Here is a 23,239-nt window from a genome sequence, read left to right on the forward strand (position 1 = left end):
AAAACAGCTCAGCACTGATGATGGTTTTAGCCATTCTTCTGAGCCCTAAATCTGTTAATTGATGCACATGAGCTGGATAGATGCATTCAAGGAACATGAGGCTGCTCATCACAAAAGAAATTGTAAATATTGAACATCAGAATCCAAAGGAATGTATTCAGTGCACCCATAAAATCTCTCTCTTTGTCTGTCTCTCTCTCCCTCTCTGTACTCACTCTCCCTCTGCGTACACACCCTCTCAGTAAACACACTCCCATTCTGCATACACACACTCTCTCTGCGTACACACTTTTCCTCTGCGTACACACCCTCTCTCTGCGTACACACTCTCTCTGCATACACATTCTCTCTCTCTCTGCGAACACACTCTCCCTCTGCGTACACACTCTCTCTGTACAAACACTCTCTCTCTCTGCACACACACGCTCTCTGCGTACACCCCCTCTCTCTGCGTACTCACTCTCACTGCACACACACACACACACACTCTCTCTGTACACACTCTCTCCCTGCATACACACTCTCTCTGTACACACTCTCTCCCTGCATACACACTCTCTCTGTATACTCACTCTCTCTCTCTGTATACTCTCTCTGGGTACACACTCTCTCTCTCTGCGTACAGACTCTCTCACTCTCTGCGTACACACTCTCTCTCTCTTAAAAGAAACGACCACTATCTTGGCCATTGTCAACCATCTCACTAAGATGGCTTATTTTATTCCTGTTAAGGGGGTACCTGCTGCTGAACAAACTGCAGAGCTAATGGTGTGAGAAGTATTTAACCCTTTCACACCTAAGCCTATTTCTGACATTTGTTGCTTCTTATGCCATGTACACATGACCGGACTTTCCGGCAGACTAGGTCCGACGGTCTTTCCAACTGACTTTTGGCGGAGTTCCGACGGACTTTCGGTGGAGTTCCGGCGGACTTTCCGAACTAACGGCCATACACAATCACACCAAAGTCTGAGGGATTCAACCGTGATGACGTACGACCGGACTAGAATAAGGAAGTTCATAGCCAGTAGACAATAGCTGCCCTAGCGTCGGTTTTCGTCCATCGGACTAGCATGCAGATGAACATATTTTTTGACTCGAGACCGTCGGAAAGATTTTAAACATGTTCTAAAGCTAAAGTCCATCTGATTTTTCGACAGCAAAGGTCCGAAGAAGCCCACACATGGTCGAATTGTCCGACGGATTTGTTCCGTCGGACCTTTGCTGTGGAAAAGTCCGGCCGTGTGTACACGGTATTACAAGTTCAAATCCATATTTTTTGCTAAAAAAATTCCTTAGAACCCCCAAACATATATATTTTTTTAGCAGAGACCCTAGAGAATAAAATGGTGATTGTTGCAATATTTTATGTCACACGGTATTTGTGCAGCGGTCTTTCAAACGCATTTTTTGGGGAAAACAGACACTTTCATGAATAAAAAAAAATATTAAATAGTAAAGTTAGCCCAATTTTTTTGTATAATGTGAAAGAAAGAGCGGCAGAAGGTGGAGGGGGGGCTTTTAGCCACATTGGTTGTTATCACTAAAGAGCCAACTTCCCTCTCTAAAAAACGATACCGGGGTGATGCCTGCAGCTGCAGGCATCATCGCAGTATAACCCCTTCAAGCCATGAGCGTAAATTTGCGTAAGGTCGGTGTGAAGGGGTTAAACTACATGGAAATCCTTATGATGTGGTGTCTGACAGAGGAGTACAGTTTACTTCAAAATTGCTTCTGTTTAGCTCTAGGTGTAACAGTTAATCTGTCCTCCGCTTTTCATCCTCAGTCTGACGGTCAAACTGAGAGGACCAAATAAACCTTGGAGCAGTACCTTCGATGTTTTGTCAGTTATCTTCGGGGTGACTGGGTGGATTATGTTTCCAAAGCAGAGTTAGCTTCTGACAGTTCTAAACATAGCTCTACTTCTCAAAGTACTATTTAATTAAACAGGTATCGTCTTTTTTTCCTGATTTCCCTAACTCAACTCCAATTCCTTATGTTACCATTGCATTTGCAGGCGATTCAGGAGAAAGTGATCAAGACTTTGAGGGAGGCTCAGGAATGTTACCAGAAGGCTGCTGATAGACATTGCAGATTACTTCATACCTTTCATGTTGGTGACAGAGTTTGATTATCAGTGGAAAATTTGAAAGTCCATCTTCCATCTGCAAATTTGGCCCAAATGTTTGTGGGACCTTACCAGATTTCTGCTCAAATCAACTTGATTTGAAATTCACAGTGTGTTCTTCACATTTCACTACTCAAACCATTTCAAGAATTCTTCCACCTCCTCCACCTGTTGAAGTACAGGGCAAAGAAGAATATGTGCTGGAGGAAATTCTTGATTTCAGGGTCTTTAGGAGCAAATTACAATATTTAGCTCAATGTGAAGGGTATGGGCCAGAAGAAACCCCCTGGGAACCTGAGGAGAACATACATGCCCCTAAATTAACAAGAGAATTCCACCAGAGGTTTCCTTACAAACCTGGCCATAAGACAACCTGGGAGGAAGGGATGCTGTAATGTTCTGTACTTGAACCTGTGACCTCTGCTCTATCTAGCAATGACTCTCTTCTCGCTGAGCTACCTGAGATGTTGGACAGCCTGTCTGATTCATTGGACAACCCTGCCTTATGCCTTGACTTATGCTGAACCTTGAACTCTTTGTTCCTCCCGTGAACTTCCTGATTTAAGCCATGTCTCTGCACTTCCTGTTTACTAGATTATTGTGCTCTTTTAAGCCAATGTCTCGCTTTTGTCTTCTCTGCTGCCATCCATATTTTTCTACCACTGGTTATCGAACCCTTGGCTTGTTGCTTAACTATGCTTCTGCCTGATCCCAACCTGCAACTTCTTGTTATTGACCTTTGGCTTGTTTGCTGACTACGCTTCTGTTTGATCCTTACCTGCTTATCCACTACTGGACCCCCCCCCTTACTCACCTCCTGGTGTTGGCACTTGGTACTAACACGCAGCAAATCCATCTCCACCATCAGGAGCTCTTGTAAGCAACTGCTAGTACTTAGACCCTGCACCTCAGATGAACCTGCGTCATCCGCCGGGGTGACTGCCTGTGTATGTATCCTGCTGGTTGGTAGTAGTCCTGCTACTGCTATAGCAGCTGGTCTTCGAGCCTGACCCCTGATCGTGACAGTGGGCTTTGGTGAGCAGGAACCCCCAGACATCATAGTTCCCCCTTAAAAAAAGATGGCAACCCTAATATAGTGTAATGTATATAGTATACAGTCTCTGGTTGTATATTGTGTAGTGCAGTGACGGGTGTTTTTTTTGGGGGGGGGGGGGGGCGGCGGCGGCTCCTCCTAGGTGTCTAATAGGATTGCACTGTCCTCTCAGCCAATCAGATGACAAGTCTCGAAACCCGTTTCCTGATTGGCCCAGGAGGAGGAGCAGTGTTACAATAGTGAATTTTCATTCAGTGTTGTAACACATCTGGGTGGGCTCCGTTGGCATTCTCTGCGCCCCGGGCCCACCCTATCTTGAAGCCTATTAGACCCTCTGGCTCTAATAAGGTACTTAAAAAAAAACACCTCCGCCCTTGTAATTCATGCATCCGGCGTCCTGCAAAGTGGCTGGATGCATGGATAGGGAGAGGCGGCGATGGATGGGGGGGAGGCCCATGCTCCCTTAATGGAGGGGCCGCCCCTGGTGTAATGTATATAATGTACAGTCCCTGGGTGTATATATTATACAGTCTCTGGGTACATAGTGTACAGTCTTTGGGTGAATATAGTGTACAATCTCTGGGTGTGTAAATTGTAGAGTAGTGTATACAGTCTCTGGGTGTATATATTGTAGTGTATACAGTCTCTAGGGGTATATAGTGTAATGTAGTGTATACAGTCTCTGGATGTATATAGTGTATACAGTCTCTGGGTTTATATTAGGTGTATGTAGTCTCTGGGTGTATATAGTGTATACAGTCTCTGGGTATATATAGTGTATACAGTCTCTGGGTGTATATAGTGTATACAGTCTCTGGGTATATATAGTGTATATAGTCTCTGGGTATATATAATGTATACAGTCTCTGGGTATATATGGTGTATACAGTCTCTGGGTATATATAATGTATACCGTCTCTGGGTGTATATAGTGTATACAGTCTCTTGGTGTATATAGTGTATACAGTCTCTGGGTGTATATAGTCTCTGGGTGTATATAGTGTATTCCATCTCTGGGTTTATATGCAGTCTCTGGGTGTATATAATGTATACAGTCTCTGGGTGTATATAGTGTATACAGTCTCTGGGTGTATATAATGTATACAGTCTCTGGGTGTATATAGTGTATACAGTCTCTGGGTGTATATAGTGTATTCCGTCTCTGGGTTTATATACAGTCTCTAGGTGTATATAATGTATACAGTCTCTGGGTGTATATAGTGTATACAGTCTCTGGGTGTATATAGTCTCTAGGTGTATATAGTGTATACAGTCTCTGGGTGTTTATAGTCTCTGGGTGTATATAGTGTATTCCATCTCTGGGTTTATATACAGTCTCTGGGTGTATATAGTGTATACAGTCTCTAAGTGTATATAGTGTATACAGTCTCTGGGTGTATATAGTGCATACAGTCTCTGGGTTTATATAGTGTATACCGTCTCTGGGTATATATAATGTATACAGTCTCTGGGTATATATGGTGTATACAGTCTCTGGGTATATATAATGTATACAGTCTCTGGGTGTATATAGTGTATACAGTCTCTGGGTATATATAATGTATACAGTCTCTGGGTATATATGGTGTATACAGTCTCTGGGTATATATAATGTATACAGTCTCTGGGTGTATATAGTCTCTGGGTGTATATAGTGTATTCCGTCTCTGGGTTTATATACAGTCTCTGGGTGTATATACAGTCTCTGGGTGTATATAATGTATACAGTCTCTGGGTGTATATAGTGTATACAGTCTCTGGGTGTATATAGTGTATACAGTCTCTGGGTGTATATAGTGTATTCCGTCTCTGGGTTTATATACAGTCTCTGGGTTTATATACAGTCTCTGGGCATATATAGTGTATACAGTCTCTGGGTTTATATACAGTCTCTGGGTGTATATAGTGTATAGTCTCTGGGTTTATATACAGTCTCTGGGTGTATATAGTGTACACAGTCTCTGGGTGTATATAGTGCATACAGTCTGGGTTTATATACAGTCTCTGGGTGTATATAGTGCATACAGTCTGGGTTTATATAGTCTCTGGGTGTATATAGTGCATACAGTCTCTGGGTTTATATAGAATCTCTGGGTGTATATAGTGTATACAGTCTCTGAGTGTATACAGTCTCTGGGTTTATATACAATCTCTGGGTGTATATAGTGTATACAGTCTCTGGCACATATTTCTCAGGTGAGGTGACTTCTTGTACAATGCAGTGGCTGTCACAGGGGAATTAACCCTCTCGCTGCCGGCTCCGCAGTCTCCTTGTAGCACTTCTATTTGGCGTTCGCATTCTCTCCTGCTCTGGCACTGCACATGTTAACAGGGAATGTTGCACCACGTGACCAGTGCGCGGGACTCGCACCCGAGCTTGACTTCCTGTAGGTCAGGCAAACTTTACAGCTCCGTTGTAATTGGTGAAGGCTTCCCGCCCCCGTTTCTGATTGGCGGAGCAGTTTGATGGGACATGTGACGACGCGTCACTACCGGCTTCAGCAAGCTAGTCAGACCGGGAGACCTTGTGGGCTGTGACAGAGGAGGTGTGACTGAAGAGCAGTGTGGAGGAAGCTGTAATGGGGAAATGTGACGGGATCGGTGTGGAGGGAGCTGGGAGGATGGCACATGGGGCTGGGGACAGTTCGTAACAGCTCGGTTTATGTTGGGACTGGGAGAAATGGGTTGTGATGGGGTATTGAGGCCAGTATATAGAGACTGAGAAATGGACAGGAATGGGTACCGGGACCAGTATGCAGGAACTGGGACAAATAGACTGGGACCAGTATAAAGGGACTGGAATGTGGATACTGGGACCAGTATACAGGAACTGGGAGAAATAGAACTGGGACTAGTATACGGAGACTGGAATAGAACTGGGACCAGTATACTGTCATGTGGGAACTGGGACCAGTATGCAGGGACTGGGGTGTAAGAACTGGGACCAGTATACTGGCATGTGGGAACTGGGACCAGTATGCAGGGACTGGGGTGTAAGAACTGGGACCAGTATACTGGCATGTGGGAACTGGGACCAGTATACTGGCATGTGGGAACTGGGACCAGTATACTGGCATGTGGGAACTGGGACCAGTATACTGGCATGTGGGAACTGGGACCAGTATGCAGGGACTGGGGCGTGGGAACTGGGACCAGTATGCAGGGACTGGGGCGTGAGAAGTGGGACCAGTATGCAGGGACTGGGGCGTGGGAACTGGGACCAGTATACTGGCATGTGGGAACTGGGACCAGTATACTGGCATGTGGGAACTGGGACCAGTATGCAGGGACTGGGGCGTGGGAACTGGGACCAGTATACTGGCATGTGGGAACTGGGACCAGTATACTGGCATGTGGGAACTGGGACCAGTATACTGGCATGTGGGAACTGGGACCAGTATACTGGCATGTGGGAACTGGGACCAGTATGCAGCGACTGGGGCGTGGGAACTGGGACCAGTATGCAGCGACTGGGACCATTATGCGGGTACTGGGACCATTATGCGGGGGCTGGGATGTGGGTACTGGGATAATGTTACTGGACTAGGGGAGCTGGGACCAGTATACTGGGTTGGAGTATAAGGACCAATACTCAGTGGACTGGGAGAAATGGATTGGGATGGGGTACTGGGATCAGTATACAGGGGACTGGGAGCAATGGACTGCAATGGGGTACTGGACCCAGTATACAGGGGAAGGAATGACTGGGAGCGGTGTGCCGGGGACTGGAATGAGCGACTGGGAGCGGTGTGCCGGGGCACTGGGTGACTGGGAGCGGTGTGCCGGGGCACTGGGTGACTGGGAGCGGTGTGCCGGGGCACTGGGAGCGGTGTGCCGGGGACTGGGTGACTGGGAGCGGTGTGCCGGGGACTGGGAGCGGTGTGCCGGGGACTGGGTGACTGGGAGTGGTGTGCCGGTGACTGGGAGTGGTGTGCCGGGGACTAGGATGGGTGACTAGGAGCGATGTGCCGGGGACTGGAATGGGTGACTGGAGGCTGCGTGTCGGGGACTGGAGGCACTGTGCCTGGGAGCGGTGTGCCGGGGACTGGAATGGGTGACTAGGAACGGTGTGCCATGTTTTGGGCTTTGGAGTCAATATATAGGGACTGGAAGTAAAGGAATAGGATATAAAATGAATGTATATGAGGGAGAGGTACAGAAATGGCTATGAAGGAAAGTGTAAGGGGGACGTGGTGTGGAGGTAATATAGGCCGTATGGAGGGAAGGATGCTGGGAACCAACAATGTGATGGAGGGACTGAGCAAAGCGTACATGAGTGAGTGGGAGGTGTTGTGCAGAGCACTAGGAAGTAGATTTGTGCTGGGATGGGGTACTGGAACCAGTATACAGGGACTGGGTGCAGAAGACTAGGATCTAAAATGAATGTGTATACAGCAGAGGGAGAGCTACAGAAATTGCTATGAAGAGTAGTGAAAGGAGGACGTGGTGTGGAGGTAATATAGGCAGTATGGAGGGAAGGCTGCTGGGAACCAGCAATATGGGATGGAGGAATATGGTAAATAAATGTGTGAAGGGGGGTTGTAGGATGCTGGGATGGATGGAACTTGGATGTAGTTGGGGGGGGGGGGGGGGGGTTGAATGTTACTGGGAAATGGATGGAAGTGATCATGTGTCACAGAAGGGCTGTGATGATGGGGAGCGGTGTAGTGTGTGTGTTGAGATATTAAATGAGGATGAGTGATGGGATGATGGCAGAGGTTGGATTGGGATGTGACTGAGGGTTGGGCATGGGGTAGGTAGTCTGGGGAGGTCAGATCAGGCAGAAGTGGGGTGATGGGGACTGGTATGGGTAGTGCTCTTACAGGTAGAGAACTGGGGAACCATTGAGGATGAGCTGTGAGAGGGGAAGTTGTTCTCAGATTATAGAAGCGCTTGGATGAGGTGTGATTACACTAATATGGAAAGAGTTAGTGATTGAAATCAGTTTGTGGTTATCAGGTCTGGTGCCATGAAGAGGAGAGGATTAAAGAGGGATTCCGCCCAAAAAAAAATAAAAGCCAGCAGCTATAAATACTACAGCTGCTGACTTTTAATAAATGGACACTCACCTGTCCCGGGTTCCAGCGATGCCGAGGCCGATCGACCGCTCGGGCCTCGGCTGCTGCCGCCGCCATTCGAGGTGAGGGAATCAGGAAGTAAAGCGAATCGGCTTCACTTCCCGGTTCCCTACTGCGCATGCGCGAGCCGCGCAATAGGAAATCTCCACACTGTCACTGGGACTCGTGTGTGTCCCAGCAGACAGCGCGGCAGGACAGGAAATGGCGTAGACTCCCGTGGGAGTCTATGCCCGGAAGTGGGTGAAAATACCTGTCTTTGACAGGTATCTCCTCCCCCCTGAAAGGTGTCAATTGTGACATCGGAGGGGGGGGGGGGGTTCCGATCAGCGGAGGTTCCACTTTAGGGTGGAATCCCGCTTTAATATTGGGTGCAGAGAGGACTACAAAAGAGAGCAGTGCAGATTAGAGGGCGAGGAGTTCCATGATTGGGGATGTAGCATTGTGTAGCTCTCTGTGGTACAGTTGGCATTTAAGCTTTTGAAACGAAGATTATTTTGCAAAGTAATAACATCTCGTCTTTTGCAGCCTCACAGTAGACAAATTGAACTTTTGTCCAATCCAGTGAAGGTACAATCATAAACTGCCATGTAAAAATACAATCGGCTGCTACTTATAGCCCAGGCAGCCTCTTTTCTGATGCCTCAGGTAGATTTTGCTGGAAAAGGTGCGGTGTTTATTCCACAGACATCACAGCGCCTCTCCAGCTCCCACCACTCCTTGTTATACCGAACATCGATAATGTGTATCCAGCAATCTCTCAATAGGAGCGATCGGCTGTCCTCTTGGAGGATCAGTTTGTCCGGTTTCAGTCATCTTGTGAGAATTTTGTGTGCTCAGTGTAACTCACTAGTGAAAGTGTGGGGAGGTGTTAAAGGAAGCATTTGAATGATGCAGGGACTGGTTTGGATAGAAATGTATTGAAGACTAAGAGCTAGTTTAAAAAAAAAAAAAATGATGGAAAGTGACAAAGAACAAGGAGAGGTTGGATTTATATTTGGAGGTAACAGTTGGGAGATGTAGGGGAACAACAAAGCGGTTCAGGACAGAAGGGAAATTCATGGGGAAAAAACCATAACATCCAGTTTGGGGGGGTCCAGGGATTAGCAATAGTATTCCTACCTGGAATAAATCTTGTTATGCTGAGTTACTGTGCTGTGATTTGTCAATAGATGTCATATGTAAAGCATTTTAGAGCTCTTCCACCTTTCTGATGACAAGTTTGGACAGCCATGGAAGCTGAAGTTTGGAGAGTCCATCTCATCCTTTTGCAGTCTAAGGTAAAATGTTTTATTGTATTTCCAGTAGTCTTTATGTACTACACCAGAAAACCTGAAATATGTTAAAAGCTTTGCAAACTGAAGTTTGTATGTGTCGATATTCATGTGGGAATAATTCTAAGTCCCACTTTAGTCTCATACGACAAGGTCAGTTTATACAAATTTAAGCAAGTTGTACGTATGTTTGTGTCAGAGTTGAGCAGATATTAGAAGTTGGTAAATTTTAAACAGTATTTTTATCCAGCAGACTATACTGGATGCATATCTTGATAGTCAAATTAAATTGCCATTAAGGCCTTGGTAAGTTCCTATAGCCAGATTGCCCATGTGCCATGAAGATTCAGGGCCTAATCGCACAAGGCGAGCCGTACGGCACTGAAGCACATTTTGACTAGTACAGGGGTGCTCAACATTTTTGAAGAGCGAGGGCCACCTAAATGAGTTAGTAACTGGTCGCTGGCCTTAATGAACTTTTGGGTGTGACCGCCCTCTAAATGGCAAATATAAACAAGTCCTTACTGTCCTGAGCCCCCATAAGGCCCCTTTCACGCTGGAGCGGTGCGGGCGCCAGCAGTAAAACTGCACTATTTTTAGCTTGGTATTTGCCCGCTAGCGAGGCGGTTTTACCCTGCTAGCGGTGGAGAAAGGGTTAAAAGCGCTGCTGCAGTGGCGCTTTGCTGGCGGTATAGCCACGCTACCCCATTCATTTCAATGGGCAGGAGCAGCTCCTTCACCGTTCAAAAAATGCTGCTAGCAGGACTTTTTTATTTCATTTTTTCTGTCCTGCCAGCGTAAAACGCCTGCAAAGCACCCCAGTGTGAAAGGGGTCCAAGGCTTCGTTCACAATGATGCACTGTAGTTTATTCAGGAGTTTTCTTGTGCTTTCTGAAAGCATAGCAAACCCGCAGGATATAAGTCTATAGCTCAGTGCAGCTAACCCACAGATGCGCTGCACTCATAGATCAGTATAAAAGCATCCTAATGACCCTTTTTATAAGTGCGAATATGCCCGTCGCAAAAGTACAGTGTGTGATGTTTAATATACTGACCTTTTTCCTCTTCCAGCTTCTGCTGGCATTGCTCTCCAGGATGCTAGAAAGGTCCCAGGCAAAGGGCACTTGATAGTCTACCTGGCACAGGAGGTGGCGCTACAGTAGTAGCATCGACTTGTATGATGCCTACTTCCTCCGCTGGTAATGACATATAGTGCCGTGCTGCGACAATGCAAGGGGGAATACACATTGCTGAAACACAATGTGAAGTCAGTCCTAAGCACCTATCAACTTTTTATTTTTTATTTTTTGCTTGTAATATGGTCAGTAAAAGCATGCCACCAAAACCTTGATTTGGACAGGTTGGCTTCAGAATTAATAAAATGATAAATTAAAGTAAATTATTTTAAAATGGTTTTATTACAACAAATAGCTGCTCATATGGCAAAAATCACAGCTTTTAAACTCCATTCTACCTATTTGAAGTTATCTGAATCATGATGAATACAAATTGATTTCGTATTATTGATTTGATTTTTTTTTTTTTTTTTTTTAAGCGTCTATAAAGTTTACTACTAGAAAAGTTAGTAGTAGAAGTGCTTTAGTCTTTCTCTAGTCATGGAAGGCTCTGATGCCCCCTGCTGGATCCTGGTTGGGGTGCACTTTTTTCCTTAAATTCTCAGCAGTCCCTATGTGTTTTGAGAGGTTAGCTGGCAATCCTGTGTACTAAAGCAGTGGAGGCAGTGTAGCCAAATACTTGGTGATCAGTGAGTAAAAAGCTGTAAAAAAACTAAACAAACTCATACTCCCTGATCACCAGCCGGCTGCAGCGATCCACTCTCCTCACCGACAACTTCACTGTGAGGAGAGCCAATTGCCTAGCAACCGGCTCTGTATTTACATCACATGATTGCCGTGATTGGGCATGGCCGTTGTGATCAGGAGGGCCAATCACAGAGCCCTCCTGCCGATCGGAGATGCGCTGTGTCCGGGTGATGCGAGGGCATCAAAATCGTGCGGCTGCACGGTCCCCCTCCTGAGGGATGTTCCTGAACTACCACTCAGGAGAGAGCACCCACCTGGCCTTTTATGTACATTGGTGGGTGGGAAGTAGTTAAAGTAGAACTCTAGGAAAAGCCACAAGTCAAATAAGTTACCTCTAAGACTACTACCCAATGGCTGCTGTTTACTGTACAAATCTTCGTTTTTCATCAGCGTGCTCTTCCTGTATGACTGAATTATTTTTACATCATGCAAAATATTCTGTGAATGGGCAAGTGGAGGGGAGTGGTGGGCAAATGACAATTCTTCCCTGTAGTAGAGCTGGAACTCGCTCTGCAGTGGCAGAAGAGGAGCATTTTGTAGTATCGGGGATCTGTTCTTTAGACACAATTGGAAGTGAGAGGAAATCTCCCCATTGTAATGAGTTACCCTCCTAGACAGTTCTGTGGCACAGGTGTCCATATTGGAAGATTTTCCTTGTTTGCATTTTTGTTTTAATGACAACTCCTAGTTATTTCACAATTTTCTATCCCAGTAAGAGTGGTAACAAGAACAAAGTGGGGTGCCTCTACTGACATTAGAATAGGGGACGTGGAGCAACCATAAGGTAATCTTTAAAGTGATTGTAAACTCTGAAGAAGGGGGGGGGGGGGACTCTGCAAGACAAAGGCATAATGAGCTAGTATGCATACTAGATCATTATGAAATGCTTTCCTTAGATCGAAGCTGGTCTATTGGATAATATTTACTATGGCTATTAATGTTTTATACGGCATCCCTGTTCACAAGCCGATCCGCTGCTAAGATTATCATGAGTTGCATGTATATTTATGAATTTTTATATATTCATTTATGTAGGTCTTTTAAATGCATGTTTTTATACATATCTACTATTTATCAATTGGCTCATTTGACCAGTGTTTTGCCCCTCCCCTCAAAGGTATGAGGGTGGAGTAGATGGCTCTCTTGGGTAAAAAGGGTCATGTGAAATCATCCATATACAGTTTCCCTAGGAATCGAAACGCGTTAGCCTTTGGATGCTAGGAGGGCTTCCCTTACCACTGACTGAGGACTGTGGATCTTGAGGAGGTATTGTTGTCGTATTTGCTTTTGCTTGCCAAAAGCTTATACCGTATATACTCGAGTATAAGCCGAGATTTTCAGCCTCTTTTTTGAGGCTGAAAGTGCCCCCTCGGCTTATACTCGAGTCATCGCTGTCTGCCCGCTCGATCAGCGTGTCGAGCAGACAGACAGCGGCCATTCTATAGTTCAAAAGCCGCGCCTCCGGCTCCGCCTTCGCCTGTGATAGGCGGAACACTGAATTTCCCAGCAGCCTGTGTTCCGCCTATCACGGACATCGTATCATCCTCGTCCGTAGTACGAGGATGATACGATGTCCGTGATAGGCGGAACACAGGCTGCTGGGAAATTCAGTGTTCCGCCTATCACAGGCGAAGGCGGAGGCGCGGCTTTTGAATTTTACAATGGCCGCCGAGGCGCCGACGAAGAGGGCACGGGACGGAGGCAAGGCACGGGACGGAGGCAAGGCACGACACGGGACGGAGGCACGGCACGGAGGCAAGGAGGCAAGGCACGGGACAAAGGCTCGGGACACAGGTAGGCTGGACACACACACACACACACACACACACACACACACACACACACACACACACACACACACACACACACACACGGATGGATACACACACACACAGGGATGGATGGATGGATGGAGACACACACACACAGGGATGGATGGACGGACACACAGGGATGGACGGACACACAGGGATGGACGGACACACACACAGGGATGGACAGGCATGTCTCACCCTCGGCTTATACACGAGTCAATAAGTTTGCCAGTTTTTTTGGGGGTAAATTGGGGGCCTCGGCTTATATTCGGGTCAGCCTATACTCGAGTATATACGGTAAGTAGATTACTTTTAAATTATGTTGGTAATGCACTAGATTGTGTGCCCTCTATTTTGTATTAAGTCAGAGTTCCTAATCAACATACTTCATCTCAATGTCTTTGAAAGTATTCAAGCCATTTGATCTCCTTGCCAGCTAGGAAATGGCCCTTTTCAGAAAGAGGTTGCAATTTGGGCCCATTCACACCTGAATGCAGTTTACCATGTGTTTAGCTCATGTGTTTTCATGCACCTGAGGTAGATTGCACTGCTTGGGCTGTAATGCACACTTCAAAGCACAAAAACGTGGTGTGCTTGTGTTGGGCTGCCAAAATTTAATGGCACGGCAACTTGCTGACCCACACATTGCTCTACTGTGCGTTGTGGTAATCCATACAGTATAAACTGTGTACAGTATCTCATGAAAGTGAGTACACCCATAAGTGAAAATGTCCAAATTGGCTCCAAATTGTCAATATTTTGTGAGGCCACCATTATTTTCCAGCACTGCCTTAACCCTCTTGGGCATGGAGTTCACCAGAGCTTCACAGGTTGCCACTGGAGTCCTCTTCCACTCCTCCATGACGACATCACGGAGCTGGTGGATGTTGGAGACCTTGCGCTCCTCCACCTTCCATTTGAGGATGCCCCACAGATGCTCAATGGGGTTTAGGTGTGGAGACATGCTTGGCCGGTCCATCACCTTTACCCTCAGCTTCTTTAGCAAGGCAGTGATCGTCTTGGAGGTGTGTTTGGGGTCGTTATCATGTTGGAATCCTGCCCTGTGGCTCAGTCTCTGAAACAAGGGAATCATGGTCTGCTTCAGTATGTCACAGTACATGTTGGTGTTAATGGTTCCCTCAATGAACTGTAGCTCCCCAGTGCCGGCAGCATTCATGTAGCCCCAGACCAGGACACTCCCTCCACCATGTTTGAATGTAGGCAAGACACACTTGTCTTTGTACTCCTCACCTGGTTGCTGCCACACATGCTTGACACCATCTCATCAGACCACAGGACATGGTTCCAGTAATCCATGTCCTTAGACTGCTTGTCTTCTGCAAATTGTTTGCGGGCTTTCTTGTGCATCATCTTTAGAAGAGGCTTCCTTCTGGGACGACAGCCATGCAGACCAATTTGATGCAGTGTGCGGCGTATGGTCTGAGCACTGACAGACTGACCCCCCCCCCCCCCCCCCCACTCTTTCAACCTCTGCAGCAATGTATGACAACACTCAAATGTCTTTTTCCCCCCCAAATACAACCTCTGGATATGATGCTGAGCACGTGTACTCAACATCTTTGGTCGACCATGGCGAGGCCTGTTCTGAGTGGAACCTGTTCTGTTAAACCGCTGTATGGTCTTGGCCACTGTTTTGCAGCTCAGTTTCAGGGTCTTGCCAATCTTCTTATAGCCTAGGCCAGTGATGGCGAACCTTGGCACCCCAGATGTTTTGGAACTCATTTTCCCATGATGCTCATGAACTCGGCAGTGTAGCTGAGCATCATTGGAAATGTAGTTCCAAAACATCTGGGGTGCCAAGGTTCCCCATCACGGGCCTAGGCCATCTTTATGTAGAGCAACAATTCTTTTTTTTTTTTTTTTCTTTTCCAGATCCTCAGAGTTGCCATGAGGTGCCATGTTGAACTTCCAGTGACCAGTAAGAGAGCGATGACACCAAATTTAACACACCTGCTCCCCATTCACACCTGAGACCTTTAACGAGTTACATGACAACGGGGAGGGAAAATGGCTAATTGGGCCAAGTTTGGACATTTTCACTTAGGGGTGTACTCACTTTTGTTTCCAGTAGTTTAGACATTAATGGCTGTGTGAAGTTATTTTGAGGGGACAGCAAATTTACACTGTTATACAAGCTGTACACTCACTAATTTACATTGTAGCCAAGTGTCATTTCTTCAGTGTTGTCACATGAAAAGATATAATAAAATATTTACAAAAATGTGAGGTGTACAGAATGAAAATATTTAAATTATAATCTCTCAACACCCTTATTGCAAAAAATTGGTCTTTATCTCTGTAGGTTATAGATATGTATAGGCTCATAGCCACCCTACAGAGGTTTTCTTGTGATATGCAAGAAGAGAGCCCTGTAGTTATACTGTCAGGTCCTGAACTAATGTCCTATAATGTGACATGGGGCAAATGCAGACTGTAAGAGTTCAGAACAGTGGTCATCAACCCTGTCCTCAGGGCCCATAACAGGCCAGGTTTGCAAGATAGCTGAACTACATCACAGGTGATATCAATTGCTGCTCAGTGATTGCAGTATTCTAGTCTGCATCTCTCCAAGGTAATACATAAGACCTGACCTGTTAGTGGGCCCTGAGGACAGGGTTGATGACCACTGATTTAGAAGATGAAGTACAGGATCTGTGAGGAGCTTCTTCCCTAATAAAGGTACAGCTACCATTTAAACCCCCCTCAGCAGATAAACTGGTGCCCTAAATGTGATTCTAATTTATGCTGGAGTGGGCACTTTAATGGCTGTTCTATTATTTAAATATTTATGACTTGCATTTTTTGATTGAACCAGCACACTGTGCAGTGACTTGCATTTTTATGCACCTTTATTAATGCAGGTCTCCTCCAAGGCACATAGAAAACCATTCTATATGTGCCCTGTTCACAGCAGAACAGAGTGGAAAGGTGCAGAAAATGCAGCATGTCAGCTGAGGCCTCAGTCCTGCATAGAAAGAAATTGGATTTTACTTTGTGGCATTTCAATAAAGTTTAAAGGATACGATTATCTTCTCTTCGCACCAGCTATCACGTTTTGAAAACCGTACAGCCGTGCCGGGCTTCACCCATATGGCCACGTTCACTATTTCCTGTGAATGATTTAGACTACAAGTACCGTCTGCCTCTGTGGCCAACAGCTTTTAGTACTCTAACTACAAGGGCACTGCTGAGCGTGCTTGTGATTCATTGATTCTACCTTCCCATATCGGAGGAACGAGCAGACAGCTGTCTGCAGGATCCAAGCACACCACCCGCGATCTGCTTATCATGGGGGCAATGCTTTAAAGTTGTTAAAAAGAAATGCACAAGGTGAACGTTTCCTTTTTTAAATTTTAAATAAAAATTATAAACTGTTTTCCGATGTCAAAAAAGCACAGCACCAACACACAGATTATTTTGGTGTGCTGGCTGGTGTGAATGAGCCATTAAAGAGCTATTTGAGGCCACAAGTAAAATTGACCTGTACATTGTACAGTTATCTACAGTGTATAGCTGCAGTATATTTTCTGCAAGCATGTTTTTTTGTTGTAGTGTTTACATCAGATGTTTTTCCATATTTCTATGTTTTCATGTTCCTAGTTGGAGTGTCTTTATGCATTCACTTGAGCACCAACAGCTGCCGAGATATTCTGTCCCTTCGCATGCTTTTTCAGTCAGATGTGTCTGGAAACTGCACAGAGAGCGAGGAACTGCAAGGTCACAACCAGTATAGAGTGGTATTATGCAGGAAGGAGAGCAACAAGCAAGACACAAGCTGCTTAAACCACTTCATGTTGGCATTGGTTAGAGTATTGGGCACCTGGAAAGTGCATCACAATGCAACAAGCAAGATTTTTAAAAATGTACTACATCTAAACTGAATAGATGGTAGCTGTGCCTGAAACTAAACCTTTTTTAGGAACTTGTTTAAAGCAGAATTCCACCCAAAACGGGATGTTGCGCTTTAAGGCCTCCCCACCTGCTCCTCTTTGACATTTGACCTTTTTTTTGGGGGGGGGGGGTTGGGGTTGTTCACCTACCTAGTTTTGACAGATACCCGCTCTCACTTATGCTGGGATTGCTTAGGTAAGCTGAATGGACGTTCTCCTTCCTCCTCCTCCCTCTCTGTAGTCTTCTGGAACATGATGGAGGTCCCAAAAGACTGCGGGACCATTCAGTGTGCAACGTGTCTCACATGTGGACTGTGGACCGCCTGTGAAACCACAAGCTGTCACAGCCAGGGGCCCACAGTTAAGATGCTGAGGACTGAAGATGGTTCCTGCAGCCCCCTCGGGTGAGCCTAGCCCTGGATCTTGGTACAGGTGAGGGTCTGTTTATTAAAAGTCAACAGCTACGGGGGTCATAAAACTGTTGGATAATGAGTAAGGAAACGCATATCTAAATTTAGCCTGGTATTTTTGTTGTGTCAAATAGAAGTATCATTCTTACTTCAAAAGTTTTTTTTCCTTTCCTGGGATAGTTCTGAAATTCCCTTTTTAAGTGCTAAAACATTGAGGTCTTCCTGGTGTGGTCCAGTTGTGAGAAATGTCCCACGGGTGCAGAAACTATCTTCTTATATGTTCCTTGATGGTGTGTCTGTGCAAATTGATCCTCGTTTGTAACTTCTGTCCTGTTTTGCCATCATAAGATCCTTTGCTACATCTTTTGTATTGGATGAGGTACACATTACTGGGGGTACAGCTGTATGGTCCCATTATGGCTGACCTGGAAGACAAATTCCTTAAATCTCATACAACAAAAGCCATACAGATATTACTGCTATATCATCGTCCTATGGAAAGAAGGTGAAGAAAATCTGACAGTTTTATTCATTGATCAACACTTTTTCACCCATCCATCAAACTAAATGGATTATTCTAACACGTCAACTTCCTAGACACCACAGTATACATCAGGGATGACCCGCTTCACACATTGATATACAGGGAACCGACTGACGGCTGCAACTATTGCCACAGTTCCAGTTTGCACCCCCAACACAGCCAGACCATCAAATACCAGTGAATATGTTCAGACCCAGACGACAGAGATATACTTCTCATTACACTAGCAGACTCCTTCCATAAAAAGGGTACAGTGCCTTGCGAAAGTATTCGGCCCCCTTGAACTTTTCAACCTTTTGCCACATTTCAGGCTTCAAACATAGATATAAAATTTTTATTTTTTGTGAAGAATCACCAACAAGTGGGACACAATTGTGAAGTGGAACGAAATCTATTGGATTTTTTAAACTTTTTTTAACTAATAAAAAAAATGAAAAGTGGGGCGTGCAAAATTATTCGGCGCCCTTGCATTAATACTTTGTAGAGCCACCTTTTGCTGTGATTACAGCTGCAAGTCGCTTCGGGTATGTCTCTATCAGTTTTGCACATCGAGAGACTGAAATTCTTGCCCATTCTTCCTTGCTTAACAGCTTGAGCTCAGTGAGGTTGGATGGAGAGCGTTTGTGAACAGCAGTTTTCAGCTCTTTCCACAGATTCTCAATTGGATTCAGGTCTGGACTTTGACTTGGCCATTTTAACACCTGGATACGTTTTTTTTTTTTTTTTTTTTTTTTTTTTTTTTGTGAACCATTCCTTTGTAGATTTTGCTGTATGTTTGGGATCATTGTCTTGTTGGAAGATAAATCTCCGTCCCAGTTTCAGGTCTTTTGCAGACTCCAACAGGTTTTCATCCAGAATGGTCCTGTATTTGGCTGCATCCATCTTCCCCTCAATTTTAACCATCTTCCCTGCCCCTACTGAAGAAAAGTAGGCCCAAACCATGATGCTGCCACCACCATGTTTGACAGTGGGGATGGTGTGTTGAGGGTGATGAGCTGTGTTGCTTTTACGCCAAACATCGTTTTGCATTGTGGGCAAAAAGTTTGGTTTTGGTTTCATCTGACCAGAGCACCTTCTACCACATGTTTGGTGTCTCCCAGGTGGCTTGCGGCAAACTTTAGACAAGACTTTTTATGGATATCTTTGAGAAATGGCTTTCTTCTTGCCACTCTTCCATAAAGGCCAGATTTGTGCAGTGTACGACTGATTGTTGTCCTATGGACAGACTCTCCCACCTCAGCTGTAGTTCTCTGCAGTTCATCCAGAGTGATCATGGGCCTCTTGGCTGCATCTCTGATCAGTCTTCTCCTTGTATGAGCTGAAAGTTTAGAGGGACGGCCAGGTCTTGGTAGATTTGCAGTGCTCTGATACTCCTTCCATTTCAAAATGATCGCTTGCACAGTGCTCCATGGGATGTTCAAAGCTTGAAAATCTTTTTGTATCCAAATCCGGCTTTAAACTTCTCCACAACAGTATTACAGACCTGCCTGGTGTGTTCCTTGGTCTTCATGATGCTCTCTGCGCTTTCAACAGAACCCTGAGACTATCACAGAGTAGGTGCATTTATACAGAGACTTGATTACACACAGGTGGATTCTATTTATCACCATCAGTCATTTAGGACAACATTGGATCATTCAGAGATCCTCGCTGAACTTCTGGAGTGAGTTTGCTGCACTGAAAGTAAAGGGGCCGAATAATTTTGCACGCACCACTTTTTCAGTTTTTTTATTTGCTAAAAAAGTTTAAAATATCCAATAGATTTCGTTCCACTTCACAATTGTGTCCCACTTGTTGGTGATTCTTCAAAAAATTAAAATTTTATATCTTTGTTTGAAGCCTGAAATGTGGCAAAAGGTTGAAGAGTTCAAGGGGGGCCGAATACTTTCGCAAGGCACTGTACAAAGACAAAACCATTGACAACTGCATAAACGCCATTCTTCTCGAAGAGAGAATCTCCAATACAAAGTGAATAATAAACAAATGACCGTGTGCCTCTAGTCACCACATACAATCTAGCACTAGCAGGGTGAAAACCGTGCAGTAGGAAACTTCATTGTGATTATGAAGTCGCAAATAATGGAAGCAAACCCTGCAATTAAAAAGCTGCAATCAGCTCAATCTAAAAGCATCACATAAACAAATGGGACCTTCAATATCAGGGCATCATACAGCTGTACCTCCAGTAATGTTGTAAACCTCATCCAATGCAAAAGATGATGTAGCAAAGATCTTATGTTGGCAAGACATTACAAACAAGAATGAATTTTGCATAGGCACACCATCAAGGAACATAAAGAAGATTTTTTGCACACCTGTGGGACATTTCTCACAACTGGACCACACCATGGAAGACCTCAATGTTTTAGTTCTTAAAGCGGAGGTCCACCCTAAAATGGACCTCCGCTCATCGGAACCCTCCCCCCCCCTCCGGCGCCACAATTGGCACCTTTCAGGGGGGAGGGGGGTGCAGTTACCTGGATAATCCAGGTAACTGCACCCACTTCCGGGATAGCTGTCTGCGGAAAGGGGCGTAGATTACGCCCCTTTCCGCAACTGCCCGCCCCTTTGCGCAAGTGCCCCGCTGCCTGCTGGGAAACGCACAGTTCCCAGAGGCAGCGGGGACCGTCCGGATTGCGCGGCTCGCGCATGCGCAGTAGGGAACCGGGAAATGAAGCCGAAAGGCTCCATTTCCTGATTCCCATACCCAAGATGACGGCGGCAGCACCCGAGTTTCGATCTAGAGATCGGCTTCGGGTGCCGACATCGCGGGCGCGCTGGACAGGTAAGTGTCACCATTTTAAAAGTCAGCAGCTGCAGTATTTGTAGCTGCTGACTTTAAAAAAAAAAAAAAAAACGCGGAGTCCCGGCGCACTTCCGCTTTAAAGGAAATTTCAGAACTATCCAGGAAAGGAAAACTTTTGAACTAAGAATGATACTTCTATTTGACACAAAAAATAAAGGCCTAAATTTTAGATATGGGTTTCCTTTACTCATTATCCAACAGTTCTACCATTGCCATGTAGACCTGTTTTGTGTTTTTGTGTGGGGTGTTTGTTTTTTTACATTCTGATAAAACTTTTGTGAATCAGTGCACCTGGGACCTTAAATTAGGATATACCCCGAAAGCTTGTCCTGGAAAAATTGTATGTTGGTGCAAATAAAGTAACATGGACAGTACTTGATTGTCTAAATGTACATATAACTGGGCAGTAACCTTCATTGGTTGAACTAGTTGGACACACACACGCTGGGGCTTAGTCATAGTAACTAATGCAGGCCATGCGTGGGTCAAATTCTGAACATATTTTTCTTTCAAAATTTTTTTTAATTTTATCCATTTTGGCATCCGGTGGTGCCACAATTGATTTAGAAATTCACTCAACCAAGCATTCAATTTCACTTCCTGTTGCTACCGGGGGGAAAAAAAATGTATGGCTGGGAATCTTTTTGTTCCGAGAATTTTCTTTCCTTGTGCTCATGCACATTTTTCTTTTTCGACTTTTTTTTTATATTATTTGTTTCTCCCATCCATTGATTAGAAAATGTTGTTAATGTTTCAAAAAATTTCCAGTGTGCCCAATCAAATTCGATAGCTGCACAAAAATCGGCCGTTACCACCATCCATTAATGGTGCTAAATTCAAACAAATTCTTAGAATTTCCGAAAGAAAACTATAAAAATACAACCCATGTATGGCTTGAATTTTGAATCGGCCCTGGTGGGTGGAGGTGAAACGCATCAGGGGGCGTGGCCAGTGGAGCATCACTAGCTGAGGCCATACACCTTCACTAACATTGGGTTGGTTGAGTGGCGTCTTACTCCTTTTCATGCTGGCATATTGGATCAGTGTAATTAGATGCCAGCTCACTCTGAGCCCCGGCGGGAAACATTTTATACCTCGAGCTTTGAGCAGCACAACACCTCTACCCAGGTTGCAATGACTTTTTACTAGATTGGTAAACTGATGTACATCCAAACACACATTTTGTTTGGTAACAGATTTCTATCAACAAATGTTCAGCCTTCACTCGGAACATCCCTCAATCACGGCTTTAGAGCAATTCCCCAGAATTCAGTGGGTGGAGAGGCAGGTTTGGGTCCTGTTTAGGCTATGGTGATCTTCGATTTGGTATATACCAACCAAGATTTTTAAAGCCATCCACACAGCACTGTGCGTTTGTAGACGTTGGGTTGTGTTACTGAAATGCTTGCTGTTTAAATATTTTACAACCTCTGTATCTTGCTTTCTCTTAAGGTTGTGCATTCTAGAGAGAGTGAATTTAGAATTCCAGGGGCGATCTGCCCGCGGAGAAGCCAAGCGGCAGGTTTGGGAAGAGTGAGATGCTTCACTTCACAGGTATTGTTTTCTTCCCAGAAGGGAAAGGGCTGATGAGTGCAGAAATTGAAGTTGTGGAATTGATTGGGCAGCAGAATGACTGACTGGAAGATGCTTGTATTGTAAAAACATCTGTGATGGCTGGAGTGTCTGTGGCTGATGATCTCACACACTGCTAGCTAGATTTCATACTGATTTACTATTCAGAAAGCTGAATAATTAATAGCCGCAGAGAGCCAGCCAGCCAGCACTCTGACTTGTTCTCCGTGTAATGTTTAGTCAGGATTGGTTTCCAAGATGATTTTTAAGTAAGATTACGGCACGACTGATAGATCTTTCCATATGGGGGGGGGGGGTTCGCTGTCGGCAAATTTAAATCTTTCATTGCTTCAGTTCATTAGCCTTTTTATGACCTTTCGCCACTACAAAACATCGATTTGTTTGTGATCTGTATATTTTGCAAAGATGGACACCCCATGTTCTTTGTGCATAGGGGAATCGTAGTACTTGAAGAGAGCTTTGCAGACATGTAAAATAAGTACAGTCGAAGGGTTGATGGGCAACAAACTAAGCTCTTTCATGTTCAAGCCTGCGAGTCCTAATTGGTTTGTAATAAAGACACTGATTTAGATAGATGGCATCTTGAGTTAGCTGCATGTTGTATCTCTAGGGACAGATGTGCATAATTCATGTGTACTAGTGCTCTTGTTTTTCATTCTCCTATCCAAGTATTTGTCAGGGAATCCTTATGTCAGGCTAATATGTGATGTATGCAGAAGTGGCCATTGAATGGCATTGTAGAATCCACTCTAGACTTTTTGGAGTCTAGGTTATACTCGTTTCATTCTTTGTCATGATGCAAAATTT

At 45.0% G+C, this 23,239-nt stretch overlaps 1 long non-coding RNA gene across 2 annotated transcripts in view; it reads left to right on the forward strand.

The window, feature by feature from the left end:
- Positions 1–5,688: 5,688 nt before the first annotated feature.
- The window catches only part of LOC143927767 (uncharacterized), a 64,614-nt gene continuing 47,063 nt past the window's right edge, over positions 5,689–23,239 (forward strand). The window contains exons 1-2 of one of the 2 annotated variants that reach the window (XR_013262318.1): positions 5,689–9,537; positions 22,292–22,393. This is a non-coding gene — a long non-coding RNA (uncharacterized LOC143927767). The remainder of the gene's footprint in view (positions 9,538–22,291; positions 22,394–23,239) is intronic. The other variant, XR_013262317.1, reaches the window with a different exon arrangement.

This window comes from Lithobates pipiens, unplaced genomic scaffold (genome assembly GCF_037356315.1).
Source record: "Lithobates pipiens isolate NorthernLeopardFrog02 unplaced genomic scaffold, aLitPip1_a1.2 Scaffold_23, whole genome shotgun sequence".
NCBI classification, from domain to species: Eukaryota; Metazoa; Chordata; class Amphibia; order Anura; family Ranidae; genus Lithobates; species Lithobates pipiens.